General features: G+C 40.8%; 1 non-coding gene across 1 annotated transcript; it reads right to left on the reverse strand.

The window, feature by feature from the left end:
* Window positions 1–16,870: 16,870 nt before the first annotated feature.
* Window positions 16,871–16,942, reverse strand: TRNAA-AGC (transfer RNA alanine (anticodon AGC)). Its single transcript has one exon. It is a non-coding gene; the product is annotated as a tRNA-Ala (tRNA).
* Between the last annotated feature and the right edge of the window lie 380 nt (window positions 16,943–17,322).

Below are 17,322 nucleotides of genomic sequence, written 5' to 3' on the forward strand. Positions count from 1 at the left end.
ATTTTTGGAAGTAGATAATCAAGCTTTTCTGCTGAGGTGCCTGTGAGTGGACTATAACTTCCAATCTTCTGATTACGACTCAGGGGCAAATAAGCCATTAGGACTCTATTATTTTCCCCACATTTTATACCTTCCAAACCTCCTCTACTGCATATTACATGTTGGGGAAATTAATATTTCCATATTACATATTATGGAAATTGTAAATATCTTCTCCATAATTTCTTCATTTTTTTTTTTTTCTTCACTTTGCTTATGTGTTTTTTCTTTGTTTGCCATTTTGGTTGTTGTTTTGTCTGTCTTTTTTGTTTTGCATTATTGAGGTGAAAGTTTATAGAGCAAATTAGTTTCTCATTAAACAATTAATACACGCATTGTTTTGTACATTGGATGCCAACTCCGTGATATGCCAACATGTTCCCTTTTTTGCCCTTGGGTACCCCATTTCCATTCATTCAACTTTCCTGTCCCTTCCTGCCTTCTCTTCCTTGCCTCTGATCTGGCGTGCCCATTTAGTCTCCTGTACATAGCTGAACTACATGTGTATATTGTTTATAGATGCTGTCGAGTCAGTTCTGACTCATAGCATCCCTATCTACAACAGAGCCAAACATTGCTGGTCCCGTGCCATCCTCATGATCATTGCTATGTTTGAACCTATTGTTCCAGCCACTATGTCAATCCATCTGGTTGAGGAGCTTCCTCCTTTCTGATGACCCTCTACATTACCAAGCATGGTGTCCTTCTCCAGGGACTGATCTCTCCTCATAACATGTCAAAAGTATGTGAGATGAAATCTCCCCATCATTGCTTTAAGGGGCATTCTGGCTGTACTTCTTCCAAGACAGATTTGTGTATTTTTTTGTATACCATAGTATATTCAACATTCTTCACCAACACCACAATGCAAAGGTATCAATTGTATTTCCATCTTCCTTATTCATTGTCCAACTTTCCCGAGCATATGAGGTGACTGAAAACACCATGGCTTGGGTCAAGCACTCCTTTGTCCTTAAAGTGACATCTTTGCTTTTTAACACTTTGAAGAAGTCTTTTGCAGCAGATTTGCCAAATGCAATGGGTAGTTTGATTTCTTGACTACTGCTTCCCTGGGTGTTGTTTGTGGATCCAAGTAAAATGAAATCTTTGACAAGTTCCATCTTTTCTCTGTTTATCATGTTGTTACTTATTGGTCCAGTTTTGAGGACTTTTGTTTTCTTTATGTTGAGGTGTGATCCATACTGAAGGCTGTGGTCTTTGATCTTCATCAGTTAAGTGCCTCAAGTTCTCTTCATTTTCAAAAAGCAAGGGTCTGTCATCTGCATATCGCAGGTTGTTAATGAGTCTTCCTCCACTCCTAATGCTGTATTCTTCTTCATATACTCCAGCTTGTGGGTTACTTGCTCAATATACAGATTGAATAAATATGGTGTTAAATACAACCCTGACACACACCTTTACTGACTTCATACCATTCGAATTATGTCCCCCAAAAATATGTGTATCAACTTGGTTAGGCCATGATTCCCAGTATTGCGTGGTTGTCCTCCATTTTGAGATTGTAATCTTATGTTAAAAGGATTAGGGTGAGAGTGTAACACCACCCTCACTCAGGTCACTTCCCTGATCCAACGTAAAGAGAGACTACCTGGGGTATATCCTGTACCACCTTTTATCTTATAAGATAAAAGGAAAGAGAAGCAAGCAGACAGCTGGAGACCTAATGCCATGAAGAATGCAGCACCAGGAGCAGAGAGCGTCCTTTGGACCTGGTGTCCTTGCGCTTGAGAAGTTCCTCAACCTTGGGAAGATTGATGACAAGGAATCTTCCTCCAGAGCCAACAGAGAGAGAAAGCCATCCCCTGCAACTGACACCCTGAATTTGGACTTGTAACCTATTAGACTGTGAGACAATAAATACCTCTTTGTTAAAGCCATCCACTTGTGGTGTATCTGTTACAGTAGCACTAGATGATAAGACAGCAAGGATCTGTCATCAGCATATCACAGGTTGTTAATGAGTCTTCCTCCACTCCTGATGCTGTATTCTTCTTCATATACTCCAGCTTGTGGGTTGTTTGCTCAATGTACAGATTGAATAAATATGGTGTTAGATACAACCCTGACACACACCTTTACTGGCTTTATACCAGGCAGGATCTCCTTATTCTGTTCAAACAACTTCCTCTTGATCTATGTCCAGGTTCCTCATGAGACCGCAGTTAAGTGTTCTGGAATTCCCTTTTTTTTTTTTTTGCAATGTTATTCATAATTTGCTACGATCCACACAGTCGAATACCTTTGCATAATCAATAAAGCACAAGTAAAAGTCTTTCTGGTAGCCTCTGCCTTCAGCCAGAATCCATCTGACATCAGCAATGATATCCCTCATTCCACGTCCTCTTCTGAATCCAGCTTGAATTTCTGGGAGTATCCTGTCAATGTACTGCTGCAACCACTTTGGAATGAATTCAGCAAAATTTTACTTGTGTGTGATATTAATGATATCATTTAATAATTTCTGCATTCTGTGAGATCACTTTTCTTTGGAATAGGCATAAATATGGATGTCTTCCAGGCAATTGGCCAGGTAGCTGTCTTCCAAATCTCTTGGCAAAGAACGGTGAGCATTTCCAGTGCTGCATCCATTTGCTGAAACATCTCAATTCCTGAAGCCTTGTTTTTCACCAATACCTTCAGTGCATCTTGGACTGCTTCTTTCAGTGCCATTGGTTCTTGAGCATATGCTACTTCCTGTAATGGTTGAACATCGACCAATTCTTTTTGGTACAGTGACTCTGTATTCCCTCCATCTTCTTTTGATGTTTCCTGTGCTGTTAACAATTTACAGCATAGGATTCTTGAGTATGGCAACTTCGGGGTTGAATTTTTTTCTTCAGCTCTTTCAGATTGAGAAATGCTGGGCATGTTCTTCCCTTTTGGTTTTCTTGCTCCAAGTCTTTGCACATGTCATAACACTTTACTTTGTCTTCCTCAGTTGATCTTTGAAATCTTCTATTCTGCTTTTCATTTCTTCCTTTCACTTTAGCTACTATATGTTCAACAGTAAGTTTCATAGTTTCTTCTAAAAACCATTTTGGCCTTTTCTTTCTTTCCTCTCTTTTTCATGTCTCTTGCTTTCTTTATGTATGATGTTCCTGATGTCATTCCACAACTCGTCTGGTGTTCGGTCATTAGTGTTCAATGTGTTAAATCTATTCTTGAGTTAGTCTCTAAATTCACGTGAGATATGCTCAAGGTCATACTTTGGCTTCTGGACTGGTTCTAATTTTCTTAAGCTTCAACTTGAACTTGCAAATGAGTAATCGATGCTCTGTTCTGCAGTCATCCCCTGAACTTGTTATGACTGATGATGTTGAGCTTTTCCATTTTCTCTTTCCACAGCTATAGTTGATTTGATTCCTGTGTATTCCATCTGGTGAGGCCCCCATGTATAGTTGCAGTTCATGTTGGTGAAAAAAAGTATTTGCAGTTAAGAAGTCATTGGTCTTGCAGTATTTTGTCATGTGATCTCCAGCATAGTTTCTATCACCAAGGCCATATTTTCCATCTACAGATATTTCTTTGTTTCCAACTTTTGCATTCCAATCACTACTAATTATCAATACATGCTGATTTTTCAATTTCAGACTGCAGAAGTTGGTAAAAATCCTCATTTTTTGTCTTTGCCTTTAGAGGTAGGTGCATAAATTTGAATAATAGTCATATTTACTGGTCTTCTTTTGTACATATGGATATTACCCTATCACTGGCTGCACTGTACTCAGGAAAAATCTTGAAATGTTCTTTTCGATGACGAACCCAAAGCCATTCCTCTTCAATTTGTCATTCTCAGCATAGTAGACAATATGTTTGCCTGATTCAAATTTGGCAATACAGTGAATATCAGCTCACTAATGCCTAGGATATTGATCTTTACGCATTCCTTTTCATTTTTGACATTTGGCAATTTTCCTAGATCCATACTTTGCACATTCGACATTCTGGTTATTAATGGATATTTGTAGCTCTTTCATCTCATTTTGGGTACTGCTCCATCAGCAAATGAAGGTCCTGAAAGCTTGACTTCATCCACACCATTAAGACCTACTCTACTTTGAGGAGGGAGCCCTTTCTCATTCATCTTTTGAGCACCTTGCAACCTGAGGGGCTCATCCTCTGGCACTGTATCAGATAATGTTCTCCTGCTGGACTCAGTTGCTGGAGGCTGCGGTAGTTGTGGTCCATTAGCCCTTTGAACTAATCTCTCTCTCTTATCTTTGGGTTTCTTCACTCTCCCTTGCTGCAGACAAGATGGGACCAATAGACATATTTTAGATGGCCACACACAAGCTTTTAAGACCCAAGACGCTACTCACTAAAGTAGGATCTAGAACATTTTCTTTATAAACTATGTTATGCCAATCGAGCTAGATGTTCCCTGAGACCATGAACCCCAACCTTCGGCCCAGTAATTCAGTTCCTCAGAGAATATGAATGTGTCTATAAATCTTCTATGACATTGCCTTGGTCAAGCTGTGCTGACTTCCCCAGTAGTCGGTACTGTCTTACTCTTCACCCAAGTTACTACTTATGAATTGTCTAGTTAGTATTTTTTCCCTTCCTACAATGCCCCTCCAAAGATTCTTTCTTTCTGTGTATAAACCTTTTCATGAGTTTTATAATAGAGGTTTCATATAATATTTGTCCTTTCGTTACTGACTATTTTCACTTAGCATAATGCTGTCAAGATTCATCCATGTTGTGAGATGTTTCACAGTCATCATTGTTCCTTATTTTTGCAAAGTATCCAGAATACTCCTTAGAAGCAAGAATAGCTAGGCTGCATCTTACATACTTTAGACATGTTGTCAGGAGGGATCAGTCCCTGGAAAAGGACATCACGCTTGGCAAAGTTCAGGGTCAGTGGAAAAGAGGAAAGCCCTCAATGAAGTCGATTAACACAGTGGCTACAAAAATGAGTTCAAGCATAACAATGATTGTAAGGATGGCACAAGACCAGGCATTGTTTCGTTCTGTTGTGCATAGGGTCACTATGAGTCAGAACTGACTCCATGGCACCTAACAACAACAACAACAAGTATTCCATTGTGTGTCCGTACCATAGTTTGTTTATCCATTCATCTGTTGATGGGAAGGTAGGTTGTTTCCATATTTTTGCTATTGTGAATAATGCTGGAATGAACATGGGCGTACATATGTTTATTCCTGTGACGGCTCTTATTCCTCTAAGATATATTTCTAGGAGCAAGGTTAGCACACACGAGTACATGGTATTTCTAACCTTTTAAAGAAGCACCATATTATTTCCAATACAGTTGTACCATTTTGCTTACCCACCAGCAGTGCGTTAGAGTTCCAATCTTCCTGAAGACTCTCCAACAATTGCTATTTTTTGTTTTTTTGATTTGTGCCAGCAATATTGGGGTGAGGTGGTATCTCATTGTAGTTTTGATTTGCATTTCTCTAATGGCTAGTGGAAAACCTTGGTGGTGTAGTGGTTAAGTGCTACGGCTGCTAACCAAAGGGTCGGCAGTTCAAATCTGCCAGGTGTTCCCTGGAAACTCTATGGGGCAGCTCTACTCTGTCCTGTATGTTCGCTATGAGTCGGAATTGACTCGATGGCACTGGGTTTTGTTTTTCTGGTTAATGGCTAGTAATCACAAGCATTTCCTTGTGTGTCTGTTAGCTGCCTGAACATCTTCTTTGTTGAAGTGTCTGTTCATACTCTTTGCCCATTTTTTAATTCGATGATTTGTCTTTTTTTTGTAGAGGTGTTGGATTTTCCTATAAAATTTAGAGACTAGACATTTGTCAGATATGTCATAGCCATACATTTTTTCCTAGTCTGTTGGATCTCTTTTTACTCTTTTGATGAAGTCTTTTGATGACCATAAATGTTTAAATAGTAGTAGCTCAGTGGTGGAGCACGTGCTTAGCAAACATGAGGACCCAGGTTCAATACCCAATATCTCCATTTTTTCTTTCCTCACAAAGCATGTCCAAAGATCTTTAATCTCAGAAACCTCTTTCTTAAGTTGAATTGTTTTGGCCTTGGTGTTTCTTTCTTAACTAACTTAGTGGCACAATGGTACTCACATAAACTTGTTTTTTTTTGTCCTTTCTATCATCCATACATTCCCTCCAAGCATTCTTAACAATCGCTGATATATAGGCCACCATCTATACGGCCCAAAGACTAAGCAGTCATTTAATAGGGTTTGGGGGAAGTTGAAGGTTAAGTGGCCACAGAATCTGAAAGAAGAATAACCTGCTCTACCATTTGGGAAAAATCAGTGCTCCTTATTTGGAATGGAGAACACATGATTCTCAAATAATGTCTGAGAAAGAACTCATTCCTGCCGAAGAAGACAGACATTTCCTTGTCTCATCTTCTTTTCTGGCACGTTCTACAATGTTGAGAAGTAGATATTTAACCCTGATTTGGGCTGAGGATGCAAAGACTCCCTACACTGTCTTGTCTGCCTCTTATTCACAGACATGGATATCGTGCAGATAGAAGTCATCGAAGAGCATAGCAACATATTTGTCCATCTGTCCTGAACTCATTCTCTGGTGGTTGGGAGAGTCCCATCTCTTGAAGAGGCTGCCAAAGAAGAAATGGAGCACAAATTCTAAACTCCCATGGGTCAAAAGAGGGGAACACAGACACATTAACCCACAGACCTTGGGTAGAGTCTACATCATTCCAGGACAGTTGTCAGATCCTTGTGGAACGATTCTACATTTCCCTATAAATATTTTCAATTATTGGTGCTCAGAGTAATAATAACAATCTTGATGAATCAACTGGGATTGGATCATACAATCCTGAATATGAACCAAGAGAGTTTTTCTGTTTTGACCTAAACTAGGAGAAAATCTTGTAGAGGGACTTCGAAGAGGAAGGCTTGAAGGCAAGAAAAAGGCTAGTTTCTCCACAGGAAGGGGGGATCAGTTATGGCAGAAGAGGTGGAAGCCAAGAGACCTGTAGGTCTTTTGTAGTGTATCATCCCCTTTCCTCTTCTCTCCAAAAGCTGCAACTATCCACCTTCTACCAGTCTGTCACAGGTCATCCCTAAGCCAATTTTGAGGTCATGTACTTAACTTGCCGGGGACTAAACTACATTGCCTCTGCATCTATACTAGGACTGAGGAAAAGGTGGCTGAGTATGTGGCTATTACTAATTCCATAGAGTCTCTGACTTTCGGTGGTCACAGTCTACTCTTTAAGCTCCTTTTGAGCTAAGAGCAGGGTGTGAAGAGTAGAGGAACCAGATAGAATTTCTTTAGGAGTAACTTGGGTTTCAATGGGCTTCATTTAAGAGTTAGAAGTACATGGAACAAACAAAAGGGAACTTTCTTTTTTATAATTTGCATTTCAAGCAAAACTTAGTAAACTTCCTCAGTCACAGGGTGGTTAATAAAAAGCTACTGGCCCATCTCGCATCTTTTCTCAGTACTGCTCCAACCACATCCATGTACAGAAATCGAGAAATCCCTGCAGCTGCCACTGAAACCATCGACATCAACGACATCTGAATTGCGAACAAAAATTCAGCCTCTGGTGTGCCCTCCAATGTGCTTAGCCTGTATAGCTCAGGCAGGAAAGATCAAAGAATTGCTCTCAAAGGCAAGGCAGTCTTGGGCAAAATGAACTGAATCATCTTCTGGAACAAGCCTGCTTCTCTTTTCCTTGCCCCCTTCCTCCCTCTCCTTCTTCTCCTCTCTTCCTTCAGTTCACACCACCCAACCTCTTTCCTTTCTCCATCAACTGATGTGCCTCTCTCTCCTCCAGAATGACATTTTCAGAATAGTTCAGTGCATTCCTAGTCCCATGTATGCCCATTTTAACCACTGTACTGAGATTCAGGTGTAGGTGATATCTTTATTTACCATGTCACTTGATTATTTCTTCCTCCGCCTATACCACCACACAGTGTAACATCTCCCCAGCATAGGCTGACTCGGTCAAGCAAAGTGCAGAGCTGGGAGAACTGGAAGTTGGATAAATTTTTTCCTCTGAATTTAGAACACTTCAACCTCTTGATGGAGGTGAAGAATTTGTAAGAGAATCTAAAACATGTTTGGAAGAAATACTTCAAAAACTTACATTCGAGTTGATGGTCAAAATGTGGTTAAGGCAGAAAGCCTCAACTCTTTGCTCATCGGAGACTGAGGTTTGAGAACCTAACCAGGCACACGGAGGGCTTTTATTTAAAATTAGCCCAGCAGGTGGTCTTCACCTGCTGTCATTTCTTCATTCATTCTAGAGAGGCCAATTCTGAAAGATGAGCATCACAGAATGGAGCATTTCTTATTTTCTGTTCTCTTCTTTATTTTCAGTCACACCAGAGGCCTGTTTTGACCACAACTCTCTGACACATACACTACTTGTCTTCTGGCTTCTCTATCATTCTTTGACTTTTTTTCTTATGTGTAAATTAGAGTTACAAATAAATAATATTAATTTTACTTCCCTGTTTAGTTAATTGAGTCCCCGAGTGTTGCAAATGGCTAACATGTTGGGCTGACAGCCAAAGAGTTGAATGTTGGAATCCACCCAGAAGCCCTGGGAAGAAAGCCTGGACCATCTACATCTGAATAAATCAGCCTTGGAAAACCCTATGGAGCACAATTGTTCTCTGACACACTTGGGGTCACCATTCATCAGAATCAACTTGAAGGCAACTGGTTTGTATTTTTATTTTATTTTAGTTAATAGTGTTAAATTATAAATATAGAAAGCAGGCATGATTTAGATTAATATCATTTTAGGCAAGGCCAAGGAGGCAGAGTAGTCAGACACTTCCTGTGGTTCCTCTTACAACGAAGACCCCCAAACATTAGTGAATTGATTATATATGACAATCTAGGAACCCTGAACATCAAAGAAAAAGTTGGGGAATTGAGCTAAGCAGCAGGGGGAGGGAGAGGTGATTCAGGAGCAGGGAGGAGTTGCCAGACCTGACCGGTACTGGCACCCTGTAGGCTGGATCACCTGGTGTGAGCAGTGAGGCAACTGTGGCATTCTGGATAAATTTACCACACTGGGAGAGACCAAGTTGTAGAGGGATGGCTCTAATCTCCAGAACAAGCAAGGAACAGCACTCCATCAGTGAAAGATAAGTATAAGTTTCTAACCTACCAGGGGATCCAAAAAAGAAAATAACAGAAATCCTTTTTGGAAGTACCTCTCTCCCATTTACCTTACCCCTCCCCACTCTGCTTATTCCCAATCACCTTCAGCAATTGCTGTACTCCCTGGGATGGAAGTAGGACCCGTCTTGCACCCTGACCCATTCTCCCAGCTTTGGAAAAGGAACAAATTAACAAACAGGAAAAAATAATCTGCCAGCTCCCCTAAGCTGAGAACTCAGGGTGGGCACAGAACCTTTGCCTAGGCATAGGCATAAGGGTTCCATGGACTTTGAATGCCTTTCACTACTGTTTAGATGTGTGTGGGCCCATTTCAGCAGCATAGATCCTCATCAGCAGTGTATACCAGGGTATATACCTGAAGATTATTTTCATCTGTATCCGCTATAATGGGGAGTGACAGATTCATGACATCTGACACCACCCTGCCCATTAGGTAGGGTCATCACCTACCCACATCAGGGCCTGAGGACTGGTGGTTTCACACATTCCACCAAGCCACCCATGATAGGGGTACAAGAATAAGTGGCAACTTCCAGTACTTATAGTCAATGTCATTGGGTGCTCATAGTCTGGCTGCAAAAACCGCATAACTACATGCTCTAGGGAGCCAGGACATACCTTCCACCCAGACACTCGGGGGCAGCCGTCAGCCCCCTGCCTTTATCAGTGCATTACCCTGTACTGCAGCCAGATATTGGTGCCTACTCCAATCATCCCTGCCCTTTTAGGACTGTAAGTGACAGTCTGTACCACACACTCAGTGGCTGGTGACCTGGACACTTGAGCTGAATCCACACAAGAAAACTAAATGGACTTCTGGGCTCACATAACTAAGAACAGTTCTAACCACCAGGAGACAGAACGTGAGAGGTCAAAGATGCCAATAATCAAAGTATCTGACACAACAAGCCTATTTCGGCATATCAAAACAAACCAGAACAAGCTAGGACACAGTAAGCAAACATAAATAAATGTGATATCTTATTGAGGGCTTGGGGACAACAGTCAATATCAAATCACATAAAGAGGCAGACCATGATGTCTTCAGCAAACCACCAAAGTAAAGATTCAAGAAATCTTCTGGAGGGAGAGAACCTCTTGGTAGATCCCAAAAGAAAGCTGCCAAGACAGTTATAATCAAACTTGCCAAAATCAAAGATAAACAGAGAATTTTAAGAGTACCTAGGGAAAAATGAAAAGTCATCTACAAGGGAGAAACAGTAAGACTAATCTCAGACTACTCAGCAGAATCCATGCAGGCAAGAAGGTACCAGGATGACATATACAAAGACTTGAAGTAAAAAAATTGCAAACCAAGAATTATATATCCAGCAAAACTGTCTCTCAAATAGTATGGCAAAATTAGGGCATTTCCAGATAAACAGAAGTTTAGGGAACTTGTTAAAACCAAACCAAAATTGCAAGAAATACTAAACTGAGTCCTCCGGTTAGAAAATCAATAACATCAGATAACATCCCAAGACTAGAACACAGGACAGAGCAACCAGATATCAACCCAGAGAGGGAAGACACAAAAATAAATCAAAGCTAAAACACTGAAAATAGAGAAACAGAGACATCAACATGTCATAGATGACAACATTAAAACAAATAAGAGGGACTAAAAAATGTAGTCATAGATCTTTCATATAGAGAGGAAGTTAAGGTGATATAAAGACAAAAAGATTGGTTTAAACTTAGAAAAATAGAGATAAATATTATGGTAACCACAAATGACCCTAAAAATCCTATGCATCAAAATAAAAAACAAGAAAAAGTAAAGACTCAGCAAATAGAAAACCAACAACAATGAAAAAAACGAAAAGGAAATACATAAAAACAACTCAGCACAGAAAATTAAGTGGAACAAAGAAACTGTCGATAACACATAAACAAAAGAAAAAAACCCTCAAAATGACAGTTGCTCATGTGGAAGTTCAAGATGAAGCTAAAGAAAATTAAAACAAGTCCACAATAGCCAAAATACAGCCCGTACATAAACATACGCGTACATAAACGTGTGATCCAGCTATTGTGATCCTAGGTATTTACTCAAATGAAGTAAAAGCTTATGTCCACCAAAAACCTGCCCACAACCGTTTATAGCAGCTTTACTGATAATTGCCAAAAACTGGAAACAATCAAGATGTCCTTCAATAGATGAATAAACAAGCTGTGGCACATCCATATAATGGAGTATTATTCAGCAACAAAAATAAGTGAGCTTTCAAGCTATGAAAAGAGGCGGGGGAATCTCAAATGCTTATTGCTAAGTGACTGAAGTCAATCTGGAAAAGCTACATATTGTATGATTTCAAATTCATGACATGCTGGAAAAGGCAAAATTTTGGACAATAAAAAGATCAATGGCTGCCAGCAATTCAGTGAGGTTGGGAGGGGTGAATAGGTGAAGCACAGGACATTTTTAGGACAGTGAAACTATTCTGAATGATACTGGATTGATGGGTGCTTGACATTACACATATTGCTTTTACAGCATCAAACAGCCAAGATACCAGCCAGCATTTACACACACATACACACACACACACAGAAACATATACACTTCCCCTTCAGTTTTGTGTATGACACTTTAGTTTTCTCCTTAAGTGAAACCTACCACATACTGCTTCTTGTTCTTATTCTACAAATCCCATGAGCCCACTGAAAGAACAAGTCTGACAGAAAATCATGCTCTGCCATTTTCAAAAAAGACTCAATGTTATTTTTAAGAACAAAATAGCAAAGGCGTATATATGGGCAAACTAGCATGAGAAAAAGAAAATAAGCACTAGAAATCTGGTACCAGGAAATAAATTTTCTCTTAATTTTCTTATGTAGTTTGAAGAACTGAGTTTTAACTGTGATAAATCTCAGGGTTCTAGAAGAGCCTTGCAGCGAGCTTATTTGTTTTCCACAAATATCCCAAATGAATTTCCAATCCCCAAATCTCAAAGTACATTTTTCAGGGTTTATCCACCCTTCACATGCCTGTGCTTACTGATCATTCACCAATCCAAGCTGGAGACCAAAGTGTTATCATGAGGTCACTGTGTTAACATTCTGACAAGTGTGTTACAAGATGTCTTGAATTTCATGTGAGCTTACCTTCTCCCTTTCCAGACTTTCTCCAGTGTCCCTGCATCCCCAGTTTTTCAAAACCCCTTTTCTGTACCTCCTTCTGTTTGGAAATGACTTTTAAAAATGTTAAATGTATAAATGCTTCATTCGCTTTTGTTCTTGTCCTTTAAATCCTGTCAATTTACTTTCTATCATACTCTAATAGTTCACCTTCCTCTACATCCTGAAGCTGCTGTTTCATACATGCCTTATGATTTCCTCTTCTGGTTGTTGGTAGGGCCCCTGAGTTACCTGATTCCTTCCGTAGAAGAGAAAAGACCCTTATAATGAAATGCAGAATGTATCACTACATGGTTTCCTTCTGCTTTGGCTTTCCTCCATCAAATCCAGTCCATACATTCTGACTGAGCAAACAGCAAATATAATCAACACTTTTAGCATGAAAAGATTAATTTCTTTAGCTTTGTGCCTGAGGTTAAGACAACGAGAGAGGAAATCAAAAGAGCTGAAAATGGGGACTTGATTCTTTGCCACCCATAATACAAGACAGACTTTTAACAACTCCAGGTTGTACAAAATCTACCCTGGAAACCTCTTGTGGCTATTTACCCAACACATATTTCCAACCTCTGCCTTCACTTTCAAGTCCTATAAAGAATAAGTATCCTCCAGTGGTTCTTGAGCCCCTCCTGCCTAAAGCGGATGCTGATGCCTCTTAACACTGAACAACAGTACCTCAACGCTCATGGAGTGCAAATCTCAGGAAATAACACTTACTTTTAGATAAAAGTTATCCAGCAGCACCTCAGGAACAGGTGTGTGTAGTTCAGTGGTACAGCACATGCATTCCATGTATGAGGCCCTGGTTTCGATCCTCTGCACTTCTACACTTTTTCTCTGCTCCAACATCGTTTAAACTCGACCTTGAAGGAATACAAATTCACTTCTCCTAATATTTTCCATTCAATTCCTGCACACATAGACAGCAAAAATAGAACCCAGTGGACTTCCTTGAATGCTCTTCTTTCTATGCTATAAGCTTCTACATTCCTTAACGTGACTGCGACAGCAGAAGGAAGACGACAGGGAAGGGGAGAAAAGAAGAACCAGAATCTCTTCAATCACCCAAAACAAAAGTCTGCACATGAAGCTCCTGTTTCCTACTATTATTAAAGAGACAGAAAAAAAGATAAGGGGGAGGGAGTTTGAAAGGACCCTGGGGACAGTTTTTTTTTAAGCAGCTAAACCACAAAGGGAGGCTCTCGCTGGGCTACCTCAGGATGTGCTAGTGCCTAAATTATTTCACAGCAAAACTGCATGTATAAGCTTTTCTTCTCTTTGACTGTTTTTCCCTTAACTCCTGACGAGGTGGCCGAGTGGTTAAGGCAAGGGACTGCTAATCCATTGTGCATTGCACGCGTCGTCGTTCTTTCTTTATGTCACTGTGTTGTGGAAATGAGATTTGGAGCCCTGGTGGAATACTGGATTCTTGCTAACCAAAAATTAGGCAGCTCAAATCCACCCGCCACTCCTTGGAAACCCTAGAGAGAGTTCTACTCTGTCCCATAGGGTCGCTGTGAATCTGGATCAACTCCACTGCAACCGGTTTTGTTTTGTTTTTGTTTTCGACCTCCTGGTATTTGCCCAGTGTCACCCAAGCAGTGAAACACAGCTTTGGACTATCATCTACCGTTTGGCCAAGCACCGATACTCCAGACAGACATTTTCCTCTTGCTACTCATAACTTGACTGTACTTGGTTTTGAACCCGAATATTGTTTCAGAGAAACGTTCAGGCGGTAGGCAAAAACCATAAGAGATAAGAAGTCCCCATAAAGCAAGGGGAATCCATATTTGGACGTGTTTTCCATGGAAAACTGGTTGCCCTCATGTAGATTTTGACTCATGGTGACCTCATGTGTGTCCAGGTAGATCTCTCCTCTGTATGGTTTTTAATGGCTGATTTTTTGGAAGTAGATCATGAGGCACCTCTGCGTGACTGGAACCTCCAATGTTTCACTTAACAGCAAGTAAGTGTTAACTATTTAGGTCTACCTAGGTACTCCTTTCCCAGGGAAAAACCAAAATCCAACTGCTGTGTGGGGTATCTAGACAGCAGCTGATGGATTGGCACTGCTGACCTTTGACTTAGCAGCTAAGCTTTCCACCACTTGCAGCACCAGGACTCCTTCCAGGAAAAGGGAGCAGTTAAAACCCAGGCCGTGGAAATCTCAGCGATGCGGAGTCATTAATAACAGAAAATACTGCAGTGGAGTCCATTCTGACTCATAGTGACACCATAGAGTTTCCAAGGTTATAATCTGCAGAAGCTGACTGCCACATCTTTCTCCCGTGGAGCCGCTGATAGTTTCAAACCACCAACCTTTCAGTGAGCAGTTGATCACCTTAACCACTGCCCCCTTCCGACCAAAAAAAACGAAATCATTGCCTACTCATAATGACCCTATACCCAGCGGTAATTCAAGTAGCTTCAGCTTCAAACTCCAAACTAGTTATTCATCTCCAGAGTCTTCATGGTATTACAAATTTGCTAACCATCACAGCAGGGTTTTGCCTGTCCACTACTTCTGGCTATCAGAGCCACAGCAGATAATTCTCAGTAAGAATACAAAAGAGCAGAACCCGAAAAGTTGGCTTGGGAAACTTAGATGCACATCGAAGGAGAAAACAGATCCTAAGTGAAAAACAGTAAGAATATGGTGTCACAGACAGTCACCCTTCCAGTAAACCCTGGAGTCCAAAACCCTGATTGGGAAATGGAGCAGTGGCTTTGTCTTGCAAAACTGCAGCTAGAGTTCTGAGAACCATAAAGAAGTATGAAGGACGCATGATGAGGCTGAGCAAGAACTGCAAGCATATAAACATTTTGTAACAGCCCTCTCATGCTGCTGGACTATTCAAACCTCAGCCATCACAGATGCTAAAAGAATAGGAGCTTTAGCCTCTTGCCAAAATTTGTGGTATCAGTCAACCCACATGTGACATTTAGGAGGTAATCCTTAATCATTGTGTCTTCTCTTGCTTTTAGTTTTCATTCTGATATTTTTCTCACATGTGAGAAGTTTGAGTCTTCCTGAACATTAGAATACATTATATGTCAACTCTTTGGTTGCTCCCAGCATTAGTGGTCTCCCTTACCCTAACCTCCCTCATAAAACCCACCGAGGCTCAGGTGGCACTGGGAAGTAGCTGACATGGGTGCTTAGAAGCCGAAAGATATTGCAAGGTAGGTGGTGAGTAGCAAGGTCCAACACAGAGTTGAAAGGGAAGTAAATGTCTTAGATCAGAATGCAGTAGTTCCCAAAGCTGGGGAACTGCCTGAAAACTTTTTGAATATACACATTCCTGATTCTACCTTTATAGATCCCAAATGGACTGAGAATCACTGGATATGGAGAGGATGGGATCTGTAACGTTGATGTCTCCACAGATGTTTCCAATTTTCAGCCATGTTTGAGAACTTCCAGCCTAGGAAGTGGTGCTGAGGGAATTGGAGTGAACTGAGCTTCTGGGAAGGTTTCGCTAGAAGGAACCACTGGATACAGGATAAAGGGGGACTGGGAAAAAGGAAACTGAGGGTGAAGGTGACACATTATGTGACGAAGAAAATGAAGGGGAAGGTAGGATGAGAAAGGTGGGTGTGGGTGTGGAAGAACTAAAAGAGAAGGTGAAAGAAGGTTTTAAACTAGGTCTTTAGGATGTATTGAATTTGGATGGCCCAAGATGTTTGAGAGTACCAGGGTTGCCTATGTCTTCTCTGCTCTCTCTATAGGGCAGAAAGTCAGAAAATTCCCTTCTTCCTAAGGAAAAGGGAGTAAGGGTATTTTTCACATAGAAAGATGCAGCTCTTTTTGTCCAAGACATATCTGGCTTTAAGAGAGCTTAGCAGCTCTTTCCATTTCTGGAAAGAATTTTATCAATTGTGGATGCTGGAAGACTCAGGGATTCCTGAGAAATGCCTTACCTGTGGATAGCATCCGAACACTTCTTCACCTTTAAAAAGAGCTAGGATCACAGATATCTCTGGTGGGCATCACAGATCTCCATGACTGGTGATTACACTTGCTTTTTGCTGACCAAAATTATGTGGGTGGGCATGGAAGTGTAAGAGGAATGGGAAAAAGAAATCAGAAGGAAACTTTTCTCCTGAACCTGCAATCTGTCCATTGGCACAGGCACAGGTGAGTGGGAAAAAGGACAAGACCCAAGAGGGATTTGTCCAACAGTCACTTACCCCTCTCTCTTTCCATCTGTCCTTTTCTTCCCTACTTGTTAATAATAAGGAGAAATTGTAGTAAAGGAGACTAGGCTGTCTATGAAGCGGTGGAATGTTGTTGCTTCAGCGTCAGCAGGCCCTGAGTGAGCACCTTCTTTTATTTCAGTTCCTCCTGACTTCATTCTGCTTAAGCAGTCAAGTTGGGAGGCTCAAGGAGTGCCCAGGACTATGGTCCAAGTGAGTAACTATCAAACGATTTATCTTTCTATGAGTAGGAAAAAGACAGGTAAAAATATTCACAAAGAGAAAAATAGGGAAAGAATGAAAGAAACTTGCCAATATTCAGCTGTGAGGAAATAAAAAGGGTACATGGAGGTGCTGGGAATTGAACCCAGGGCATCAAGCATGCTAAGCACATGCTGTACCACTGAGCTACACCCCCATTTTAAACAAAGTTATGAGAACGATCCATGATACTGAATCTTAGCATAGCCTACAGGCCTTTTAAAACAACTTTCTACAAGTAAACATCCATTATGTTTAATTCTTGTGTTCCTAGATTGGATCCTGCCTCACAACTATGCCAGGAGAAGGAAAAAAACACATTTCGGACCTAATGACTTTGAGATCTCCCAGCAGCCGTTGCCTTTTTCAAGGACTATTTGCCTGAGTGTCAGTTCCAGTCCACCAAGAGGGAGAGTAGCAGGATTGAATGTTTGGTTAAGTCTTCTGATGTCTTCTTGAAAAGTCCTTCTTCTGTGCCTATGAAGCTTGCAGAAAGACACAGAAGATAGTGCACAGGAATACAAAGATGAGTTCTAA

Source organism: Loxodonta africana, chromosome 1 (genome assembly GCF_030014295.1).
Source record: "Loxodonta africana isolate mLoxAfr1 chromosome 1, mLoxAfr1.hap2, whole genome shotgun sequence".
NCBI classification, from domain to species: domain Eukaryota; kingdom Metazoa; phylum Chordata; class Mammalia; order Proboscidea; family Elephantidae; genus Loxodonta; species Loxodonta africana.